The sequence below is a fragment of the Heliangelus exortis genome, chromosome 2 (assembly GCF_036169615.1).
Source record: "Heliangelus exortis chromosome 2, bHelExo1.hap1, whole genome shotgun sequence".
NCBI classification, from domain to species: domain Eukaryota; kingdom Metazoa; phylum Chordata; class Aves; order Apodiformes; family Trochilidae; genus Heliangelus; species Heliangelus exortis.
This window is the reverse complement of record NC_092423.1, coordinates 144665824-144691442: the sequence shown is the minus strand read 5'-3', so window position 1 is coordinate 144691442 and position 25619 is coordinate 144665824. Positions and strand designations below refer to the sequence as shown.

At 37.6% G+C, this 25619-nt stretch overlaps 1 long non-coding RNA gene across 2 annotated transcripts; it reads right to left on the bottom strand.

Annotated features, from left to right (window-relative positions):
• Nucleotides 1–4823: 4823 nt before the first annotated feature.
• Nucleotides 4824–23323, bottom strand: LOC139793570 (uncharacterized). Of its 2 annotated transcripts, none has more exons than XR_011724656.1 (2): nucleotides 23242–23323; nucleotides 4824–6810 (listed from the first exon to the last, which is right to left on the bottom strand). It is a non-coding gene; the product is annotated as an uncharacterized lncRNA (long non-coding RNA). The 2 variants fall into 2 exon arrangements; XR_011724657.1 differs by lacking the exon at nucleotides 23242–23323 and adding an exon at nucleotides 22119–22348.
• Nucleotides 23324–25619: the final 2296 nt, after the last annotated feature.

Genomic DNA, 25619 nt, shown 5'->3' with positions numbered 1-25619 from the left:
ATGACCTTCAAGAAAATAGACAAAAAAAAAAAAAAAAAAAAAAAAAAAAGACAAGAAAAGATAACATTGTCTGTCCAGAGCTATCTTGTAAATGCCTCTTATTTCTAAGTGAAGGATTTACTATGCTTCAAGAACTTAAGTTTAATCAAGGCAATCTATTTGTATTATAATATAAAAAGTGAACTGTAAGTTGGCTTTCTGAGCCTGTTCTCAACTTGGGAATTGCTTAGGAACAAACAATATACTTTAATATCCAAAGATCAATGTTTTAGAAGTGATATGATCCAAAGATAGACATTTCAGTAGAAAAATCCTATCTATTAGAGGATTTTTTTTCTTTTTCTAATATCTGCATACATTGTACATTGCTTTCTAAGATTCTGCAAGCAAAATCCATGATATAATAGCTGGAGACAGAATGTTCCAACTCAAGCAAATATATAGGATGTATGAGATGAGTGCTGAATGCAGTACATTTCTACAGTTCTAGCAATTTGCAAGAATGTGACTCATCTACAAGTTATAAGGCACCTGTAGTAACTGCTGCTGTAGGCAAAACACATTAAAGCTCTGTAGTGGGTTTTATGTTCATGGTACAGATATGAGAGTTACTGAGCTCCATTCATCTATCTCTTTAGGAAAAGCCAAACACTTTTACCTCATATGTATCAACTCAGAATTCAAAGGCTATAAAGGAACCATGCTGAAGATGGGCAGTGCCTGTAGTCTTAGATTTGATTATTTCTTTGTCCAGGATGCAGGCAAATGAATAGACTGCTGACAAGGTCCAGACCTGACATTAAGCTCACCCAACAGGACATGAGAAAGTGCTGGATGTGACACGAGGAACTGTTGGATATAATAACAGTATCAGAAGCTAACAAAAGTTACAGGTAATACCACTTCAGGACATGCCCTAATGGGCATGGTGTTTTTTCTGGATTGACGGTGACCTTAGAGGTCTTTTCCAACCATGACAATTCTGTGATTCTGTGATTAATGTCTCAGGTGATTAAGGGGCATTTTGATGTGAAACTACACTAGCCCGACACCCCTTCCCCCCCCCTTTTTAATTTTTTTTTAATATAACAATGACTTGACATTTCTAGATCTATTTATTGACATGTACATAACACATGCCTCAAAAAGTGTCTTTGAAGTTTTGGACCTTCTCCTTTGGTCATTTTTCTTAAGGTCTATGAGAGAAGAGCCCATTGTAGCTGTCCTCTTTGTCTTCAGTACATAAGACCAATGAGGCTCTTTGCATATGCATATATGTGTATTTATTAAATATATACACAAGTAATATACACAATTAATATAAATATATACATAAGTTCTTTTCTTTCAGGTTTTATGCAAAAGCAGGTGCAATTGTATATATACTACCACTAGGCTTGGGTTTTACATCCCATTTCAGGTCATGCTGTCACAGTTTAACACTGGCCCGGCAATTAAACCGAGTAACAGACGCTCTCTATTAATCTCTCTCTCTTCCCTGTTAAGAAAGGAGAGAGAATAAGGGAGAGAGACTTATGGGTTGGAAACTAAACTACACAACTTTAATGAAACAGTAATGATAAATAGGAAAAATTACTAAATATATACAAATATACAAGAAAATGGATACCACATTCCTCCCCCCTTTCCCCCAATAGCTCTCACGTCACCACCGAGGCTGCAGGGCAGCTCTGGGGAAGTCCAGGCTGGACGCCTGGAGTCGGCAGCAGTTGGGAACTGGAGGCAGGAACACACAGATAAGGGCTGGCACGGATCAGGAGCACAGGCAGGCAAACGGACGGGATCCTTCCAGGATGCCGGGGTGAAGGAAAGGGAAGCAGGAAAGGCAGGAAGGGCAGGCAGCTGGAAGCTGGAAATCTGGCTTGGCCCTCGTGATCCCTCAAATTTAAACTGAGGATGACGTATATGGGATGGAATACTCTGTTTGGTCAGTTCTGGCATCTATCTTGTCTGTTCCTCCCCAAAGGAGGGATGCAGGTGGGACCTCTTTATGTTTTCTTCAGAGCTGAGCAGTGTCCTTGGCTCTGCACACCAGTCTCTAGCAGTAACTATAAACATCAAGTGTTATCAGTCCTAGAAACACACACTGTCTGAGAAACTTGCTGTTAATTTCAGCAAGTGCAACTACTTACAAGAGACTTAGCTGAAAGCAAAAGTACAAGACAGAAAATCACCTTTATCCTGGCCCAAACCAGGACACATACCCATTGACCAGCTATGCTGCAATGCAGTAGGCTCAACCTGCAACAGCAGCTCAGAGCTGAGAGGTTCTGCTAAAGACTGGTATAAACTTACTTCCCTTATGACTGCCACCAGTCTTTTTGCAACATGTTTGGAAATCATTGTCATATTCTTTGTCATGACACTGGAAATTCTGCCAGCTACTGTGCAACATGTCTACTAATGCCAAAAACTCTTCTGCAACCCCAAATTTGTTCTCATATGAAGGATGAACTGGAGACAGAAATAGTCTAGAGTCACATTTTTATGGTGGCTCCACTTCCTGGATGCACAAGAACATTTTACTAATCTGGTATGTTCTGTACATAAATAAACTAGCAACATAAAGAACCGTTTAGAGATAACATACAAATGACAGGCGAATCAGTTATCTTGGTGTAGTTGAAAGCAGCTTCCAGATTGTTTCTAAATATAATTGCATACATCCACTTTACTTACTTTACTTTTAACATATTGAGAAGGAAGTAGAGATCTGACAATTTCTGATCTCCACTTGGTCTTGGAACAATGTAGTTCTGCTTTTCTTCACTGTAGGAAAGAAAAAAAAATCACAATATGCTAAGAGATGTGAAACTGGAGTGTTTTCAGGGACTGAGTTGTATCAAGATATTTGTGTTCTAACTGTTTTCTACCTCTCAATGAAAAAAAATCTTGTCCTTCATCAGGGAATTCTTTCATGTGTTGTCAGTGATTTCTGGCCCATCAATATTATAGCCGTGAACAAAAATAATTTTAAAATCTCATACCTTTCCTACTGTAATTATAGCAGTAATCAAATTTTCTGCTCAACTTTTATTTAAAGAAGGTGATAGAAGCACAACTTTGACCACAGCAGCATTTAAAATGAACCCTATTGTAAATATAAGAGCATTCTTTAGAATAAAACTTCAGAGTTTTGCTGTTCAAAGCCAGAGTACATCCTGACCAGTCAGAGCATGTCCTCTTGCAAGCCTGATAACATAGGTGAAGGATTATGAAATGGAAATGTTACAATATGACTGTGACTTTTTCTTTTTTTGAGCTTTCTATGGCTCTGAATATCACGTCAATGCTGCTGAAGAGAGCTGTGTTACCTGTCACAGCACAGTCCAGCTTTTGCATACTACTCATGAAATATTGAAAAATAAACAGCAGTGTTTATTGGCTTGGCTGTTCCATTTGCTGAAAGCATAAATATTTATGATCAGTTCATGGCTAGCACTGTGACAAGGTAAGTCTCCAAAACAATAGATTTGTGCACCTTGAAGAGATGGGGCTGTCTTCCTAACAGAGACTACACATAAACCTGGACATTGAAATGTGGGCAGGCACATGTATTGAATTCTGACCCAGGAAGATACTTCCTGAAAGAAAATGGCCTCAGGTTTACAAATTTGTTGGCACAACCTGAACAACACTTTTAAAACTAATGTATAAGGTTTTGGCATTGCAACCATGTGGATAATATATATACAAGTTAATTACTAGGCAGTAAGTTAAGTTCTCCAGCAGTTTGTACATTAGTTATTGTTATTGGCTTTTTTTCTATTATGAGAAAACATAGAATTTGCATCTGAAAGCAACACCATGCTAGGTAATATCCAGGCATAATAACAGCCTGCTTCAGAGAAATTGCAATTAAAGAATTAGATAGCCCAGTAAAAAAATTATGATCCTTAAAACTGTTATTTTCTTAAAATTGTACAGTGCTTAAAATTGTTATAATCGTCATGTAATGCTGGAGTTATTTCATCGTTTGTTTGTTTGTTCCTTTATACTTTGATTTTAAGGCTTTCACAGAACATTCTGTTTCTAAGAGAAAGTTAGGCTTTTTTTGTTCTTAGCCCACTTGATCTGCTGTAAGAAAAGGTGACTCAGTTTCAGTGTAGATTCCCAGCTCAGTTGCCTAAACGTAGGACTTATGTTTTGCTAAAGGTACCTTTGTGTATTTAAGACATTTACATTGATCTGAAAGATAGTGTTCTATACCTGGATAAGAATAATGTTCTGCAACAGCAGCTGGAGGCCAGCCAAGAAATGTAGAGTCTTAGAAGGTACTGGATGTGTTTCTTTAAGCAGCTGAGTGGCTGATCTACCTGTCTGTGTCTGCATGGGCTGACGTTGGACCACTTACTACCATCAATAGAGCTTAGTGAACTGCTCAGATCACCCTAAGGTAGACATGCAGGACATGATTCATACACTAAACATGTGTCTAAGACCATCTGAGATGCCCTGTGCATCTTATCTATTCTCCCATGTCTGATCTGGAAGGCTGTGGGTCTCTTGAAATTACTGCGTCAGATCTATGAGTCCTGTGAAGATGCTGCAGATTTCCAAAGGCATATTCAATGCCACCAAATGCCTGCATTCAGATAACAAGAGTTGAGCCCATCTTAGATCAATATTTGAATTGATTTCCAACCTGCACTGTAGTGACATGATATCCACTGACTGAAATGGAGTTTCTTTAGACCTAGTGCCTTTATGGATAGACGAATTTAAGAAGTGAGACTGAGTCTCTCCCTTCCAAAAGCCTTCACAACAAAAATACTGGATTATAGTCCCTCAAAAATATAGCAAAGACCTCCAGTTTATCTCCATTTTCATTTAACTCACAGTAAAAAACAATGGTCTTTTCATGCAACAGACAGGTACTTAGAACATTATTGTAAGTTGAAGCAGATCAATATTTTATGTCTCTTCATTTCAGGGATTCAGAATAGTATCACTTTCTTCCTGAAGCTCATTCTTGCTAGCAGTCTGTAGAGTAGTCTGCTGTGAGATCTAAGAAGGAAGAACAGAGTTTTATTACCCTCCTATTTAATTTATGCCATTGTAAAGAAAAAAATAATAATGAGCTACTGAGAAAATGAATTTGCCTCCAAGTGTCTCAGTTTTTAAGTAGAGGAAGAACTACTCTGACTTCTCTCCTACAAAAAAATAATTATTTGGTAGATCACCTAAACACATCGAGTCTGTTTTTCTAAGAGATTCTGCCTTCTGTTTTTAGATTAGCATTTTAACACCATCACTTCCCAGGATATTCTCTTACTCTTGCTTCCCTCCCACATCCTCTCTTCTGTAAGGCATGAAAAAGCACTTGCTGCAGTGCTGCTCCTAAGCTTTGTGGCTGTCCATTAATTCTTTAGCCAACAGGTGTATACTGACTAAAAAAGAGGCCAAAATAAAGAAATCCAGTATAATTATGGGGTTTTTTCTTTTATCAATTGGGCACCTGATTTTTGGTTTCTTCCCTTTACTCAGATGGTATTTTTCATTAAAAAGTATGGTTGGGCTGTTAGAAACAGAGACTGAAATTTAACAAACTGATATATAGTCCTAATCTTTGTGACTTTAAAAATTAATGAAGACTTTAAATACCTTTTTTTTTTTTTTGAAAAAAAAAAAGAGCAGAGTAAATTGGGTTCTGAGTGTATGGTTTAAACCCTCAGACTTCTCATATTCAAGGGACTATTTTAATCACTTAGAGACAGAGAACTTTTCTTCATTCCTGTCTTCTAGCAACCTTGTCCAAATTATTTTCTTCAGAATCCCATGTCAGTAATAGAAGGTCTGAGGTATGCTCTGTCTTCAGAAAACTCCCAAGCCAGAGGTTAGGATAAATTCCAGACAATGATGAACTTCAAACCTGAATCCCTTTTATATGAGTTTGGAATTAAATCAGTGTTGTAACCACTGAGGTGTTACAAAAATATGTGGGTGGATTTGCTGCCTTCATAGAGAACAAAAACTGAAAAAAAAGAACAGATGACATTCTTTTTATGCAGTCTGTCCTTTTGGAGGCAATTGCAGGCATTATCAAAATACTTCTAAATTACTGAAGCCCTCAAGGATTTTAAAAGTGAGAGTCTACTTTCTGGATTGTTATCAGTTTAGAGGCATACAGCTCTGCCAAAACTGAAGTCATCATCACCACCTGTCTGAACTCAAATTTTAACATTTGGGGGAAACTCAGGTTGAGGAGGTGAATTAAAGTTTCAATCATTTTAGAACTGCAATTGGAAGCTGACATATAGAATTTAAATACAACTTTATTTCCTTATAAGTTAATTGTATTTTTGTTTCTTTCCTCATTTGGTCTTTGTCTTTGACCCAAACAATACAATAATAAGGATTAGAAAAATTAAAGTGATATTATCTACATTTTTAGTCATATCAGTGGTTCCTGGAATAGTTTAGTCTTGAAAATGCCTGTCAACAAATGGGTTTGTCCAAGGGAGAAAGAACTTGATGATCCATCCTTGTGAGTTTGCTATGTTATCTTCTTTGTGTCATGGATTCACCACTGTGGTAGTGATTTAGACATCCTGATTGCTTGGACCCTTCAGCTATAGATCTGAGCTAGAGGCTTAAGTATATTGATTTAACTCATGTAGAAATCTGTCCTTTTTTGATGCAGTTCAGCAGCAGGAAGTTCTTGCTTAGGACCCACACAGTTGTCTGAGTTCACCACTTCCACTTGCCAAGTACAACCTGGGGGATGTTCATTGCCTCAGGAACTGACTGATGTGTCAGATGAAGAGTGGAAGAGTGACAGCCTGTCAGCTAGAAAAAGAAAAAAAAAAGTACGATACTTGGAAAACAGTAATAAATGTAGAAAATAGTAATTTCCATTCAAGTGTGTAGGAGAATTTGGCATAGAATGAACAAATAGACATGTTGTAAGGCAAGAGAGAACAAGGGAAATTAGGTTTGATATTCCCATGTGAGTAATATTTTTCTGGAATATTTTACTTCTATTATTTTGAATTCAGATACAAATGTATTACAAAAAACCTAAGATAAAAAATTATGACAGAGCTGGAATCTGCATACTATACATCAAAGAAAAATGTTCAAGGGTTTTTGTTGTCAAACCCCTCCTGCCCCCCACATCATTTCATCAGTGACCTATGTTCTTGCTGATGCCAGGAAACTCATTGTTGCTGTGGCTAAGTTTTTTCTGATGTCTAAGAGATTATGCATGTCAAGGTACAGTGATCATTTACTTAGAAAAGCTGTACTTCTGCTTTAGAAGCCTCGTGTTTTATCAGGAGGAGGTTCTCCAAAGAACTCAAGTGTTTAAAACCTGATCTTTCACACAGAATAGGGAAGCAAGACTGTTTATTCCAATGTTTGCAGGATGTTATCAATGTTCTTTATCTTGCAATGCAGTAAACTGTATACCAACAGATTATCCAAAGAGTGAACAAGGAGTGAATTAGTTTCTCTGAGCAGAAAATGCCTGGAGAGATGTGCATACTGAATCAGAAAATTCTCAGCTCTGGCAATCCAATGTCTTTTGCATTTATATTCATTAGGTAGGGTTTTTTTTGTTGTTGTTTCTGTTTTTATGGGTTTTTTTCTTTTTTGAACAGGATGCTTATGGTTTTGTAGAATATAAAAGTTCTTTGTAAGATGAGAAAGAGAATTGTGTTCTAGGAAGAAAAGAACTAAACTCTGATCCAACAATCTTGATTCAGTCTAAAACAAACACCTCAATTCAAGTTATACTTGCTTCTTGAAAAGTCAAAAAAAAACCCCAAACTTTCTCAAGTTATGTTCAAAATGACTTAAAAAGAGTAGACTAAAAAAGGGAAGGGAATCACAGTAACTTCCTGGGTTTTGTAGCTATATAGTTTAACATAATTATAAAGGGAGATATTCACTCATTTCCTCAATTCCCTTTCAATGGAGTCTCCAGAAAACAAAGTTGGATGTGGAGCTGCAAAATGGGCTTGTTAACAACTGTTTGTTGGGGGAACCTGGGCAAGCCACCAGATGCCCACCAAGCTGGTCTATCAAGCATATACGTGTACAAAAGGTTGGACTAGAGTCAGAGACTCTGTTGGTTTTTTATCCACTCAGGAGCTACCTCTTGGTGTTCATCTTTTGCTCTAACTTTGCATGCATTTTTTGAAGTGGATCTGGTCTCAGACTTCCATGCATTACTGACCTAGTGACCATGTGCTGCACAAATTTCAAGGTTAAAAGCAAGTGATGCTTTGGTTCGTTCTGTTATGTGTTTATGCAGCATGGAGAGATATCTAGTCCATAGATATTTTCCCAAAATAAATGTCCCATGGCAGGCAAGAGGACAAACAGATGAGGATCAAGGCATGATATGGAGATTAATTGCTTCTAAACTATTGTTTTGTGTATAACGTTTACATATTTCAAACTGAGAGGGCAAAGAAGGAAGAAATGACAGATGATTTCACAACAGAAAGAAACTAGGAGACATGGAAATAAGAGGTGGAAGACTGGAGGGTTATCACTCCATTTCATTGCAATCCTCAGAGAAAGGTTTGGCTGAATTTTGGGACAGATGTTCAGATTTTTAAAAAATGAGCCAGTATGTGGAAAGACACTTGGCATTAGCCATAGAACACAAGATGCAATACAAACTTCCCTTCAATCCCAAATAAGCAGCTGCCTCTCTATTTATTCAACTGTTTACTGAAATAAAAATATTTTACCTAGCATGTTCATATATCATATTCTAAGAAAAAAAAATCTAATATGAACATTTTGATGTTTTGAATCTTGATAAAGATCACTACACAGTGCCAATAAAACAGCTCTTGAATTTGTCTGCCAAAGGGCAGTGTAGCCAGTTCCTAAACAAAATACCTCTTTTGTGGAGTCTTCTCACCCCTAAACATGAGGGCATAAAGGATATTCAAAGGTACACTGTGAGCTGACAAGTTAATGTCCATTTCAGCTTTCTTCTAATTCAGGTTAATTATTCAGGACTGATACAGATCAATTTCATGGAATTCATCTCACCTCTTTTTAGCCATCTCCAAATTAGGTGGCAAAGCTATTAATCTAATTTCTATACATAACCAGCAGAGAGTGTGAGAGCTTCCTTCAGAAGGTGATTCATGACATCTGTCTGAAATGTCTTTTTCAGGAAGTACCCCTTGTTCTCCTCTGTCTGTAGAAGAAGAAGAACTTAGGCAGCAAGTTTAGGGCCAGATGCCAATTTCTGGTTGCTTAATTTAGGTGAAGTGAGCCTGCTAAGTTTGTACACCATTTTGAAGGTAAGTTTGTACCACTGTGCTAACCTAACAGGGGTGTGAACTGTAACAGTGAACACAACGCAATGCTGTAGAAAACTTCGTAATACAAAGTCTGAGTTTAATAACAATTTGATTCATAGCTGGGTGTTCATTTACACTACTTTGTCTCTGCCCCTGTCAGTACAAATATTTGTTTGAGTTATCCCAGATTTGCGACTCTCACATCCTGAACTCCCTGAGAAACTGAATCCCCTCTGGTATCCATCCCTTCACTTTCCTGCAGTAATCGAGTCTCACCATAATATCATTGTGTAGAACAGTCAGCCCAAGAGAATGGCACATTGCCTTTCTTCTAAACTAAATATTAAACAGAATATTTGTATTAGTTGCATTTGACACTTATTGATATCAGGTACTTGCATATTTGGAAGTGAAAGCAATGCTTCTCTTGAGGCCAAGCAAGAAAGAAACATGAGAAAAGTCAGAGAAAAAATGAGTCAGCTAAGGTATTCTGAGCTGTTTCTTCCTTAAAAGAGAAATAGAAGATGGGCAAACAGAACACTATCTGAACAAAAACCTACAAGGTACACAAAAATATGGTCAAAATATTCATAATTAATGCATCCATTAAGTTCTGCTTCTCAGAAGATAAAAAAATATTTTCTGGTTAGTTGATTCACATGAAAACTACAAGAATAATTTCAATTTTATGTTAACCTGGGTAAGTTGGATCAAAAAATTCAAATTTACTCTCCGTGAAGATACAGAAAAAAACAATCTTTTTTTGGGTTTTTTTGGTTTTTTTCATTACTTATTTTTAATTCCTCAATTATATAAGATGGAACAAGAGAGCAAAGGTGCAGTCTTTGAACAGCTAATCAACTCCTAGGCCAAAATACAACACTTCAGTCACAGAAGGGTCTATCCAAACACCCTCCCACCCAGTTAAATTATTAGAACAAGGTGATTAATGAAATCTCAACATTCAACTATGTCATGGCTAAAAAAAAACAACCAACAGTTAAAGCTTCAAGTGTAGAAATAAAATGTAGCAAAACCACCAGATCAAATATTGTATAGCTACAATCATGACACTAGTTTTGTCTATAAATAAAGATGAGTGAAAACAACTTATTAATTTCACATGAAATTTTGATATGTAAGTGTTTCATTTATTTATTTTTATACTGAAGCAGGGCAAGAAGTGAAAAAATTGAGTTTGTTGTGGAAATAAAATTTGTAACTATTATTTTCTTTTCTGTTCTGCTGCCCTTCCCCCCTTGAAGTGTTCAAGGCCAAGTTGGACAGGACTTTGAGCAACCTGGCCTAGTACCTGCCTATGACAGGAGGGTTGGAACTAGATAATCTTTAAGGTCCCTTCCAACCCAACCCATTGTGTGATTCTATGTTTCTATGATACAAATATTTTTAAAATGAATTTACCTAAATTTTATATACATGTGCATGTCTCTCTCTCTCTCTTCTTATGGTAACTTATGTCATAGTTATATTTATGTATATTTCTAGTGAGTTTAGTTGTAAATGGACCATTTTTTAAACCTAGAAGTTCATTTAAGTTCATTGAAAGAAATACGCTGGCAAAAAAAAATAGAATTCTTTAGTATTCTGTGCACTATATTTTTAAAGGTAAAATGAACATGATGTAAAAGTTTAACACAAGAAAGCTATTTATATTTTTCAATTACAGTTAGGAAGTCAGTTTATGCAATTGCTATAATCTGCAGCTAGTTAAGTGTTCAGTGCATATTTTAATGGAAAAATTATCTTAATAATAAAATCCTCACTGCTTGCACAGCAACCTACACAATAATTAAAGAGTGAAAAATGAAATATTTCTTAGATTGTCAGGACTAGTTAGGACTAGTTGTGAAAATACTATTTTTGGAGTCTCATAAAAATAAAGAAACAAACAAATAAATTAAATGGAAAGAGAATACTTGACAAACAAATATCCAACATAGAATATGAATAACCTAAATATATTTCAACAGAACCTCTAAATGATGAATTTGGATTTTTCTGGTGCCACTGAACTTCATGTCATTGAAGGACATGTCATCTGATCCCATGTAAGACCAGCTTTAGTTAGATGTCACTGTAGACATTTTAATGGCAGCAGTGCTATAGTACATAAAACTTTCCAAGTGTGGGTATCGAGAATACTCATGAAACAAATGGTTAGGCTTTTGTTCTATATCTATTGCACTACTGTTTTATATATATTTTTCTGGAGGCAAATCAGCAAGATGTACTGATGTTATTTTGTGGTGTACAATCTGGAGATCTGATTCATCACATGTACTGTCCTGCTATACTTTTATGTATCTAAATAACCTGTAGTTCTATTTCCTGAGTTTAGATTTATATCCTTTTTCCATATTCTTATTTAAGCTCATCAGTTACATTAACTCAGAAATGTTAGTTAAAAAGTCCTTTGCATATTTTATACCATTCAGTGAGTATCTATATTGTGCACAAGAGATCTGTGATAGTAAGAAAGTGCTGTAATTACAGCATTAATATCAGTTAACAACGTTATAGTTAAATGGCAGCTAAATTATTGAGAGACTCTGCCTAGTACTGTGGGGAAAATCTAAATGGAAACACTAGAAAATGTTATTCCTACCTGTTCCTAACTGACAGATTTTTTTTCTTTTTTTTTAAGGAGATCCATCGTGATCCTGATTCAAACTGACTGACATTTCCTCATAGGATGTTTGGATATTTTAAAGCAAAAACAAATATGTAGACCTAGGTGAATACATCCAGATGAAATTGGAAGCACTCTGAGTCAAACCTACTAGCAAATGCAAAGAGACCCAAGAGGGTTTTAGGCTTTTGAATACAGACAAAAGACTCTTGAGAAAGTGTATGCTCTTTTTAATATTATGGTTGAGCTGGTCACACAAATAATAGCCCAAATGATTTGAACAGAGATTTACATCAATAGCAAATGAGCTCTAAAACTAACAATTATTATTTAACAGTTTACTGAGTGCACAGTTGAACTCAGCTGTAACATGATACCACAACTTTCAGTTTCCTCACTCTTTCCTTGCCCTCGATCCCTAAATATCTCATAAATTTTCTAGAAGCCCAAAATGCTCTTCCTTTGCACCCCAGAATGTTCCACATATGCATCAAACCCCCTCAGTCCAAAGGGTGGTCTTGCATTAACTCATGTTTATGTACTTCACAGCCCAACAGTGGGGCTGAGCATCACTTGGGACAGCTGTAGGAGCATCCCTGACAAGCTGCCCCTTCCTCTGACTCCTTAATTTGGATTCCCCCTTGCCATTGTGTTCCAGTGTTCATCTGGGCTTCTGCAGGTGGGCCTTTGATGCACTGATGGCTCCCATCAAAAATTATTCTGATGGTAGATAAGAATTTTAAGAAAAAGTCTCAGTCAGAAGTTTTCATGCAAATCTATTGTGCATTAGTCCCAAATAATTTGTTTAGATTTGCTTCTGGGCAGGTCCTGGGAGTATCTGCAGGTAGGTGTTATTTCATCATCCCCTTCTGCTCTCTCTGAACTTCTTTGTGCATGTCAGCTTTTATCACGTAACCTTCCACATTCTTTGCTTCTATCACTTTTCAGTCATACTTTACCCAGCTTGACTGATGCAAACTTGGTACCATATATGATCTTTAAATAAAGAAGAACTATTACAGCTGATATGTTTATTTATTAAATACTTCTATTGCAAGGTGATGGAGAGAAAGAAAACTTGACATTGAGTTAAAAATAATAGCTTAAATTCAATCCAGCTCTATCACAAAGTAGAACAGCATTTTATAGCCTTTCACTGCTTTAGTCCAGCTGGTATAAATTGAGATAGCTCCTTTGAAGCCAATTTATAGCAGATAATGAGCAATTTCAGTCTTTCAAGCAAAGAAGAAAGAGAAACAAGATGTTAGAAATGAAGGGAAGACAACTTTCAGAATGTAATACAGGAAAGAAATGAAAGGCAGCGTCTGGAAACTTGATTCAGATGACAGTCACATCTGTTAGTAAGAGTTTCTTTTACTATTTCAAGATTCCAGTTGTCAAACTCAGGTGCTGTGGTGAGCAGCAACAGAAGAACCTCCAATGTTAGCCACCTTTCATACTAAATAAAGAGAATATGTAATTGTATCAATGAAGGACTTCTCTCTGTGTTTGTGTTGTTCCTGTTTAACAGCAGAGATTTTGCTAACCACTGGCCTAACAGAGAGCAGAATTTGATAAGTAGTCTTCACTGAAGATCATCAGAGAACTGAATGGCCTTGGCCAAACTGAGAACTCAACCTGAATAGAAATTTGCCATGAAACACTCAACTGATACTAAATGTTTTCATGGTAATGTAAATACTCTAACTTAAACCACTTCAGGACTTGATATACTGTCTCTAGGACTAGCAGTCCCTTTCCAGACTGTTAACATTTTAAAGTATGTGCATGAAAAGGATGAATCACAGAGCTCTAAGATTAATTTGAATCTCCAACACTTCCTTTTGATATAGTGGTTGGAACAAAAGGCCACTGAAATATGAAAACAAATAAAAATCTGTTACTTTTGCCTTAATTGTTTTTGTTGTTTTTTGAAGCAAATTTCAAAATAATTCCAATCACTAGGTGAAAATAATTTCTAACTAAAAACCAAAACCCATAACTTGTGTTCACCACTGTGCTATAATTGCCCCACCAGTGTGTTCTCATTGTATATGATAGAAATTATCAGTGAAGGAAAACTACTAAGTACTTCAAGCAGTTATTAAAAATCCAAAGAAAAATTGTCTTTGATTATTACAGGGAATTGTAAGTCACCTATGGCCATAGATTCATGGTGATGAAACCTTCCCTGAGCAACCCTTATTATCCCTCACATTAAGTTTTAAAAATAATCTGTGAATACTAAGTTATAAGATTTATTTGATTTGGGTGGACTTCCTAATTCACTTAGACTTCTGTACTCATTGGTCATTACAATTTTTCATAGTGTGTTAGGCTCAGTCTGGCACTTAGTAATTTTAGAATATATTACTGGTGTAATGGATACTATTTCTATTTCAGCCTTGTCATTTCTCACATTCATTATGATTGCATCTGTCATAATCTGTCTGGCATTGCATCTTCCACAGGGTCCTCCACCATGGTACTTGGAGTATTTTGTAATTCATCCTTTGGATTGTATTACAAAAAATTAAAACCTCCCAAATTGCTTAAGTGACTGTTATCATGACATGGAAAACAAGTTAATTTTTAATGTTAACTTCACTGGAGCCTTTTAGAGTTTTATGATGTGATTTGCAGAGAGATGGATTATCTGCTTTGTGATACAACTGGCTTCAAATTATCCCAAACCAACCAACAGAACTTGTTTCCAAGCAGTCACTGAGTACTCATGTGAAGTTTCAGAATGTCCAGAAATATTGCAGAGTTTTAGAAAAAATGATTGTTTATCTAAAATATCACAACAGAAGGCTAATTTTTCATCATTTATCACTTATTTTCTTACTAATACTTTATTATTCATCCCATCAGGAAAAAAACTGAAAAAACCTAAAAAACCAAATTAGTATGTTTCCTCAATTGGTCTTCCTTCTTAAAAAGTGCATCCTAAATGGGTAAAACTGTGAAAATAATCTGGAGTTTAAAAAATATGAACTGTATATACATGTAAGGAGAAAAAAAAATCTCAGAAGAGTGAATTCTCAAACAAGACTGTATTTAAAGCAGCATATAGAAAAGACATGTAATACAAGCAAACTGATGTTTGCACTTTGATGAACATTAGTTGAAAATAAATCAATGAAAAACTCCACTAAAACTAGAAAAAGAGGATCAGATTGCAAATAATTAATTAAAAACATGAAAGAGAACCCAGATTAAATCCCAAAGCAAGCTATTCCTAGTTAATTCAATCAGGCATGTTCATGATGAAGGAAACATTGATTTCATTACTCTAGGGCAGTAAAAGCTTAATTTCATACCCCTTGAAGTCAGTGAAACCTTTGTTATTTGTGTAACAAATTTATAAGTAAAGAACTAAGAATTTAGAATTTACATTGCTAAACTGAACATCCCTTTTTCTTTAGAAGGCTCAAAACCTAGTCTCTTAAACAGTGTATAGGAAAATCAAGTTCTGGCAAACAAGATTGAAAACAATATAGCATGTTCAGTGAGAAAACTCACAATATGCCCACAGGTTAACAGCAGGATATGTTACCTCAAAGGGGCAAAAAGTCTGCCTTTCTATATTGAGTATGTCATTAATTGAATTAAAATGTTACTCCATCTGTTTGCAACTTGTGACAGCTGAAAGGTATATATATATTCATTTTAGAGGCTTAGGGTAATGCAAACTTCTCATCCTCCCACCCCCAACTTTTTTGTTTTTAAAGCAAGGCAGTAAAATCAAGTTTTCTATTAAACTGGTCAAAAGGTATAAAAATTTCAGGAAAGTATGAGCATCCAGCTGGAAGGTGAAAAAGCAATGTTACTCTTGTCATGGTCCTTCATTCCCAAATAATGTATACCTACTTTTTGCACAGTGGCCAACTTTTTCAGGACCCTTCATTCACCCTTAAGTCATCTTAAAATCTAAGGAATGATCCTGTTGGTAATTTGCTCACACTGATTTTGAAACTGCATTTCCTTCTCTTTGTATGTGTGTTCATCAAAGAAACCCAAAAAGACAATCAAGAGAATAAATTCGTGGAGCATCACTCTCATCTAAGGCTGTTCTTTTTTATTAAGTAACTACAAATAAAAATTGAAGAAAAAATAAAGAAAGAAGAAAAAACAAAAGGGAGAACTGTATGGTATAAGGTTATGGTACTGTGAGCAGAAATATAGTTTGGTGAGATTCCAGTTGTGTCTCAGTACCTTTTTCTCAGATGAAAAAGAACTCAAGAACTCAACTTGCTGAAACTCTTACCAAGAAGCCAAATATTTCCTCTTGACAACTTAGACTGATGGAGAGTCAGAGTGTCTGTGCTGCCATTGGTACTAGAGAGAGGCTCTGTGGGACATAAAATCAGAGATGGGTTTTAACCCTTCAGATTGTTGTTGGTCATGGTGAGGTCAGTGCACCTGGATATAGTTGACCAATTGGACTTACACATAAGCATGAGTAATTCTGCTGACCATTACATTTAAACAGATGTATTCAATTGCTACATTAAATCCCAGACATCTGTGGTGAAAAAAAAGTGAAAGAGAAATAAGAATTTCTTTCCTGAAAAGCCTCTTTTAGTGTACAGCTTTTTTATTTCAGTGAATTCCTGCAGGCTTTACACACATACATATATAAATATTGTAGAATAATAGAATTTTCAGGCTTGGAAAGGACCTTTAAGATCAACTAGTTCCAACAGCCCTGCCATAGGCAAGGACACCTCCCACTAGATCAGATTGCTCAGAGCCCTGTCCAGCCTGGCCTTAAAAACTTCCAGGAACAGGGCTTCCACCCAAATAAACAAGAAAGAAAACTTTTCTATCACCAAGAACAAGCAAGTCACTGTTACAAATTTTCCATAACAAGGTATTACTAAGAATAAACTAAAGATGCCTAGAAGAGATGTGTAGCTCTTCCTTCAGAACACCAGGTTGATGGGATGAACTCTTCAGATTTAATAAGCTTTGTTTCTGTGGTATAATGACAACCAATATTGTTTCTCATATTTCTCCAATGCCCAAATACCATTTCCTGAATCATAATACTCTGTTCTCCATTGCTTTTCCTGATCCTAGCATATGGTTCAATGTGTGGTTAAGGTGTCAAAACAGTGGAATAGTACATAATTTTATTACTATGACTTCTGCATAATTGAATAAAAGTTCAATTCATAGTGGCAACTTTGACTACTTTCTCCTTGCTTTTTAATGACTATTTATTTTTCACATTCCTTTACCAAAGATATAGCAAGTGACTACTTCAGATTGCTTTCCTAGAAGAAAAAAATAAAAACTATGCAATATTTAGTTCTTCTGTGAGGAAGAAATTCCACCAGATGGCCTCTAAGTACAACGGTAAGGATTAGTGAATTCAAAAATTTACCATGTGAAAAAGAAAAATGTTACTACTCAGTCCTTTTAATAAGAAGGGTAAACCAGGTAACTGGAAAATAAACTTCCATATTTTTGAGCCCAACTATTCCATTTTGGCTTGAGTGATACCATATAGCAGGCTGCATTCAGTACCAAAAGAGTGTGGTAGCAAATGAAAACTCTTATAAATCGTTCTTCTCAGAAGTCTACAAATCTCAGTCTTAAAATGAGAAGCATCAGGTGAAACAATACTTTTAAAAGGTGATAGTTCCTGCAACTGTTTGGGAACAGAAAAGACTTGTTGTGTTCTGATCAGCTGGCTAGACCACTGCAGAGGTATACTGAGCTTCCAAACTGGAACTGCTAGTATGGAAGGCACTAACTGCTATTATGGAAGGCAGAGAATCTGTTTTTTAGGTCTAACACATACATAAACTTTGCTTACATTTAAACAAAAGTGTAATACGTTAAATTTACATACAATTTCATTTTTTTGAAATTTTTTAAGGACACATTTCTAAAAGAGTGAAGAGTTTTTTCATTTACACACACTGGAATTTTGAGAGACCTGTGTATATTGTAAATCAGAACCTGAAAAAAGACCAGTGTTAAATCAAGATCAGTGTTACCAAGATCAGTGTTAAATCTCTTCACATAAAGGAAGTGGCTAAGATGGAACTGAAATATATTCAAACAAAGATAAGCAATTCACAAACCTTATAAATGATGACAGTCAAGTTAGCTCAAAAATATATTTTAAAAGGATAACGCAAACAAACAAATTCCTCCTATCCTACCTTTCTGCAAATGCCCTTTTATAGTCTCTGGGCTTTGAATATCCACAAATCTCCATGTCAGTTTAAATAGCACATAAAAAAATATAAGTAGTTTAATATTCTCAAGAGATATGTAGAGTGGAATATGTATGGGAATATATTTTATTAGAAATGTGTACCACATCCTTGTTCTTATTTCATTTAGCTTCTTTGTCTGAAAAATAAAATTATAAAAAAAATACTGAAGAAAAATCTGGTTGATGTGGCTGACATTGTATTTCTATGAATGTTTAAATAAAACTGCATTTACTCTAACAGTGAGACAGCATGCTAAATTTTCTTTTATTTTTTTTTATTATTTTTTCCCATCTTAAAATAAATGTACACAATTGAGTTATTTGTTCTCTGGATGTGTACCTCAACTGCAGAGGGCACTAATCTGTTCAATTCACTTAGACACCTTTTTTGTTCCCAAAGACTATTTTAAATAATTCCTACTTTAAGGATTTAAGAACCAGTAAATTCCACTTTTAACAATGACAATTAACCGCCCAAATAGCATGGAATTCTTAATCATAGGCAAAATTAAATTATTTTTAGACTCTGAAACAGAAAATTATGTCTTCTCCTCTCTTCCTCATTTCAGACAGCTCTGAATATTATGAGTAAAAAGCAATAAAGTGCCCAAAACATCCCGAAGAGAACACAGAGAGAATCATCAGTGTTTCTCTAAATAAAAAAAAATAGAAGCTCTGATGGTGGCAGCACACATTGAAGCCAATGGTTCAATACCCTATAGAACCAGATGGAAACCAGAACACTTCAGAGACTCCCCTGATTGTTTTTGACATTTTGCCATTGCTCCATCCTAATGAATTTGCAAGGTGAGTTTAATGTGTAGCCGAAGGGGTCTAAAAAAAGAGCATGAAGAAACCAGAGTGCAATCTTGAAAAGGAGCAGACTGCAGCTGTGATAATTCATCTCATTTATTTATTTATTTATTTTTAGGTGCTGGTTTCTAACTTCAAGTGTAGTCTGTGTGGGGATCATGTGCAATGTGTGCAGCATGGTTCCTGGTACCTGAAAACCCTGACAGATATTCACTTCAGGATCTGTTAGACCAAAAGGGATTACTGCCTTTACCCCTTCTTCACCACCTTTCCCATGTGTATTACACTTCCACTTACCATTCAAAATTTTCGTGAGCAGTAGCTGATTAAATTAAAGCAACATGACCTAGGTTAGCTGCAATAATTTGTTAGTCTAAGCAAAGCTAGTAATTTCACCAGAAGTTAATTAGAGCACTTAAATACAATAGTCCGTAGATTCCTGAGGAATGTACTCTCCAATATGCTAACCTGTGGGTTAGAATCAGTGGGAAGGTCAACAAGGCCGATATCGTGATGGGAGTCTGCTACAGACCGCCCAATCAGGACGATGAGGTCGACGAAATATTCTACAAGCAACTGGAGGATGTTTCAAAATCATCATCCCTTATCCTCGTAGGTGACTTTAACTTGCCAGACATCTGCTGGGAACTCCACACTGCAGAGAGGAGGCAGTCTAGGAGATTCCTAGAGTGTATTGAAGATAACTTCCTGCTCCAACTAGTAAATGAGCCCACCAGGGACGGAGCCCCACTTGACCTTCTTTTCACAAACAGAGAGGGGCTGGTGGGAGATGTGGTGGTTGATGGACGACTGGGACTTAGTGACCATGAAATAATAGAGTTTTCAATACTCAGGGAAACAAGGAGGGTCGTCAGTAAAACGTCTGTGTTGGATTTCCGGAGAGCAGATTTTGGACTATTCAAAAGACTGGTTCAGAGTATACCCTGGGAAACAACCCTTGAAAACAAAGGGGTCCAGGAGGGATGGACATACTTCAAAGAGCATATTCTGAAAGCACAGGAACAGGCTGTCCCAGAGTCCCGGAAGGCGAGCCGGCGGGGAAGGCAACCAGTCTGGCTGAACCGGGAGACTCTGAAAGAAATTAGGGTTAAGAAGAGGGCCTATCAATTATGGAAAAAAGGGCTAACTTCTCAGGAGGAATTTAGGAATATAGTCAGGTCATGTAGAAAGAGAATCAGAGAAGCAAAAGCACTACATGAACTGAATCTTGCTACCTCTGTGAAGGACAATAAGAAATCCTTCTACAGATACATCAATAGCAAAAGAAGGGGCAAGGAAAACATTCATTCTGTACTGGACATGGGTGGGAATATAGTTATCAAAGATGAGGAAAAGGCTGAGGTATTTAACACCTTCTTTACCTCAGTTTTCAACAGAAAGACAGGTTATCCTGTTGACAGCAGGCTTCTGGAGCCTATAGAGGATGATAAAAATCTAAACAGCCCCCCTGTAATATTGAAGGACACAGTCAGTGACCTCTTGAGCTGCTTGGACCCCCACAAGTCTATGGGACCGGATGGGATCCACCCAAGAGTGATGAGGGAGCTGGCAGAAGAGCTTGCCAAGCCTCTCTCTATCATCTACCAACAGTCCTGGCTCACTGGGGACATCCCAGATGATTGGAAGTTGGCGAATGTCACGCCAATCCACAAAAAGGGCCGGAAGGAGGACCCGGGAAACTACAGGCCCGTCAGCCTGACCTCAGTGCCTGGCAGGGTTATGGAGCAGATCATCCTCAGTGCAATCACACAGCACCTGCAGGATGGGCCAGGGATCAGACCCAGCCAGCACGGGTTTAGGAAGGGCAGGTCCTGCCTGACCAACCTGATCTCCTTTTATGATCAGGTGACCCGTCTGATGGATGAGGGGAAGGCGGTGGATGTGGTCTACCTGGACTTCAGCAAAGCCTTTGACACCGTCCCCCACAGCATTCTCCTGAAAAAGCTGTCAGCCCACAGCTTGGACAGGAGCACCCTGTGCTGGGTTAGGAACTGGCTGGAGGGCCGGGCCCAGAGGGTGGTGGTGAACGGGGCTGCATCGAGTTGGCGGCCGGTCACCAGTGGTGTCCCCCAAGGATCAGTGTTGGGCCCAGTTCTTTTTAATATCTTTATCGATGACTTGGACGAAGGGATTGAGTCCATCATCAGCAAGTTCGCAGATGACACCAAGCTGGGGGGAAGTGTAGACCAACTCGAAGGCAGGAGGGCTCTGCAGAGGGACCTGGACAGACTGGAGAGCTGGGCCGATTCCAACGGGATGAGGTTCAACAAGGCCAAGTGCCGGGTCCTGCACTTTGGCCACAACAACCCCATGCAGCGCTACAGGCTGGGGACAGAGTGGCTGGAGAGCAGCCAGGCAGAAAGGGACCTGGGAGTCTGCATTAACAAGAAACTGAACATGAGCCAGCAGTGTGCCCAGGTGGCCAAGAAGGCCAATGGCATCCTGGCCTGTATCAGAAACAGCGTCACCAGCAGGTCCAGGGAGGTGATTCTTCCCCTGTACTCAGCGCTGGTGAGGCCACACCTCGAGTACTGTGTCCAGTTCTGGGCCCCTCAGTTTAAGAAGGATGTAGAGGCCCTGGAACAAGTCCAAAGGAGGGCAACCAGGCTGGTGAAGGGACTCGAGCACAGGCCCTATGGGGAGAGGCTGAGAGAGCTGGGGCTGTTCAGCCTGAAGAAGAGGAGGCTCAGGGGAGACCTCATTGCTGTCTACAACTACCTGAAAGGAGGATGTAGCGAGGTGGGAGCTGGACTCTTTTCACAGATGACCTCCAACAAGACAAGAGGACACAATCTTAAGTTGCGCCAGGGGAGGTTTAGATTAGATATTAGAAAGAATTTCTTCACGGAGAGGGTGATTAGGCTATGGAATGGACTGCCCGGTGAGGTGGTAGATTCTCCGTCCCTGGAGACATTTAAAAAAAGACTGGATGTGGCACTCAGTGCCATGGTCTAGCAACTGCTCCAGTGGGTCAAGGGTTGGACTAGATGATCTCTGAGGTCCCTTCCAACCCGGCTAATTCTATGATTCTATGATTCTATGATTCAGACAGAGAGAAGAAACAACAGGAGGCCATGGGCTCCTCCTGCCCTCCTCCTCCTCCTCTCACCTGTGTGTTTGCAGGATTTTCCCTCACATGCTTTCTCCTCTCACATGTGCTTGTGTGCTCTTCCCCAAGTGTGTTTTCAGAGGCTCCACCAGGCTTGGAAGAGCAACAAAACCTCTCTCCTATTTGTAAGGTGGGCCTGCTGGGGATTTCCAAAGAAGATCCTCCACAATAAGCTGGTGAGGAAGGTTGCAGTGATATTGAAATAAAAGGCTGACTTATGGTACTGGACACAGGAACAATAAAACTGGCTTAATATCTGACGTTCTGTTGCTTTTTTGTTTTTCATTCTGTAAAAGAGTGGGGGACTGGTTAAGCTTAGAACAGTATCTATAAGTCTGGAGCTCAGGTTTTCAAAACAATACAGATGAAAAAACCCAAAAATTAATAAGCTCTGAAAAAAAAATATTGGAAGTTAACTGGCTTATAGTGTAGAGGAATATTCACGAAGAGAAAATCACAAGTAGTAAAGGCCACCTCCTTGTAGTAGAAGAAGTCATTATAAGAATTAAAACACAAAGCCAGAGGAAAAAAATGAGTACAAAGTTAACTTCTTAACAATAAACTTAACTTTGTTAACTATTGGGACAGGCTACTAAAGCAAATGAGATTATTTCTGTGAATAACATTCTGAAATATTTCCTTTACTAAGCTCAAGTTATTGGGCCACCATATGAAATATATGCAATCGAGGAGTGCCTTTTTGCCTTAAAGACTTTGAATTGTCTTTCAGTTAAAAAAAAAAAAAAAAACCAACAAAAAACCCAACACAGTATTCCAGCAAAATTCTATTTTTCATGGAAAACATTTACTTTCCTAAAATATGAGTGATTTATTCACATCCAATCAAATTATAACCGAATAAATGGAATGACTGGTATTTGAATAAGCCCTACAAGGAAGTCAGGATCTTCATCTTCCACCATAAACAGCCTCAGTTAATCTGATTTGCTCTTAGTGCTTCAAGAGAAGTTTTCAACTGAAACTGTCTATTTTTTTTCTGTTCTTGAACTTCTCTGCTTTTGATCATGTCTGAGACCCACAAACCTTTTCAGATCACCTTATGTGCTGGAGCTGTGTTACTATTATGCTAGTTAAGGGAGTTATCAATATTTTTTTACAGTACCTTAGACTGATGTCACAAGCCAGCCACAGAACAGCCACTTTTTCCTGTCTTGCAGTCCCTGCCATGTACATGCACAACATTAGAATACACAGACATTTAGAATACACAGACTCTTCTGTCACTGGACTTTTATGAGTCCTCCTTCCCACAGCAGTTAATTATTTAATGTAAGAAAACGTGGTAACAGCTGTTGTCATAATACTCTTAAGTGATGCAAGAAATTTGTCAAAAAACCACCTGCCCCCACCATACCCTTGTATTCTCAGGCCCAGCTTTACCCCTTCACTTGAAATGAATTCATTGCTGGAAGCTGGAGGCACACAAATTGGAAACAGAAATGCAGATTTAAACTGTTGACACAGAAAGGTGATTAAGTGCCAGAACAAACTGCCTGGTGTTGAGTCTCTATCTGCTGATGCCTTCAAAGCAAGTGTGGATAACTGCTGAAGTTACTGTTTAGCCACACATAAATTTTCCATTAGGCTAATAATAGCTGTGAGACTCTGTTCATGGGTGAGTGGAACTTAGTGTCCTGTGTGGAGAGAGATTAAATTAAGAAAAATCACGTGGTATTTTCTGTTTTTCTAATGCTTGAAGCTACAAGTAATGAAATTTAATCTTTTTTGTTTTAGTATTTTAACTTTAAAATAACAGGGGAGAGGATTAAAATATCCACCAGGAAATTATAAATGTTCTTAAAGAGTGGAAAAAAAAAAAACCTAACCTGTTATAAGAGGGCAGGCCAGGCTGTCTGTCTGCATTCTCCCATTCTCCCTTCTCCATGTCTGTGTCCCCATACTTGTGTCTTGTTTTGATAGATGAAAGTTCAAGCAGTGAAACACACTGTCAGACTAAAACCATTTGTCACTGAAAGGTGGCACTGGCCTGCTTATAGATATTGGGTCTGAGTCATGTCTTTCCTTTTGACAAGGATGTCAGTGCTATTTGTCACAGACTTGTTTATCTGCCAGATCAGTGCCATTTGGCTACCCAGGGTCAGTGCTCAGGAGAAGCAGTGCTCCTCCAGTAACACTGTCAAATTACCCTCAGGATAAAGATGCCAAAGCTGGTGCCTCTGTATTTGTTGCCTTCAACAAGACAGGGATAGGAAGAGGAGTTTGGCAAGCCCCTCAGGGACATATGGAATTGCTGAGGAAGCTCACCTGTTGAAAATCCATGGAATAAACATATGGTTGCATTTAAAAATGGTTTTAATCCTTGTTTCAGAGAAAAGATACGATCATTTTGATCTTTTCTGTAGTTTTCTTTTTGGCACATCCAGTGATCAAAGCATACTTTGGGTACTGATAGTTCATGTAGCTAAACAGTGGCTCTTTGGGATGAAAATTAATCCCTTCTTTAATCTTCATGTTAGCAGAGAAATGATTTGCAAATGCAGCCATAAGTAATTGGACCTCGTCCCATTATTTGGCTTACAAAACATTAATGTGGGGATTTTTTAAAATCTAAAGATTGAAGGATTTAAGGGAGGATTTATGTAGTTTCCTTGTTCTCCAGAAGCTTTTGTTGCATTTCAAACATGAATTACACAGACAAGGCAGAAGACATCAGAAACATATTGCAAAGTAGTACTACAAAGGCTGCATTTGAACTGGAAAGGCAGATTACTGTGCTAATACAAGAAGATAGGGTTGAAGAGTAGATAGATATTTCAAATCCATTAGATTGTTCCTGATAAGTGCTGCTATTTCTAAGGATTAGTTTAATTTGCAAATATATTGTAGCAGCTACTCAAATATTCCTAAATTTCCTAAATAGATGACAGTTTGGATGACAATGTGGTATGAAGAGGAGAATTGATGAGTTCTGAATAGCAAAGTGGATAAAATGTAAATGTCATTTCCTCCTTTCTCACACAAGTGTACGTCAATTTTGGTAACAGTTTTAAACGAGTAAGAATTCAAAATTGTAAACACTCAGTATCTTCCTTCTAATATCTTTTGTTTTCATACTCCCATAGACTTTTAGACCCATCCTGCTCTTCTCTTTCTCCTGAATTACTGAATTAAGTGGGGGAGGCAGGAGCTGTTTGAAAGCTGATGTGTATAGATCAGTATTCCTTTTTCACCAGCCCAGAGTCCTCTTTCTGTGCATCGATGGAAAATATAGAACAGAACATCAAAATATTGTTATTTCACTGCTCTGTGTCATGATTTTATCATTCCAAACAAGACTGAAGGAAGAGTGCAGTCTGTGGGGAACAAAGACTTTGTGAGCATCCTGTAACTCTGAAAAGTCTGACAGTACCATCGTTCACACTCTGTGAAGTCAGTCAACTGTATAACTCAAGGAAGAATTTTCCATAGCTCTTAGATTTGTCTCAGTAACTGAGCCTTTTGAGGTTTCACTACTCGTTC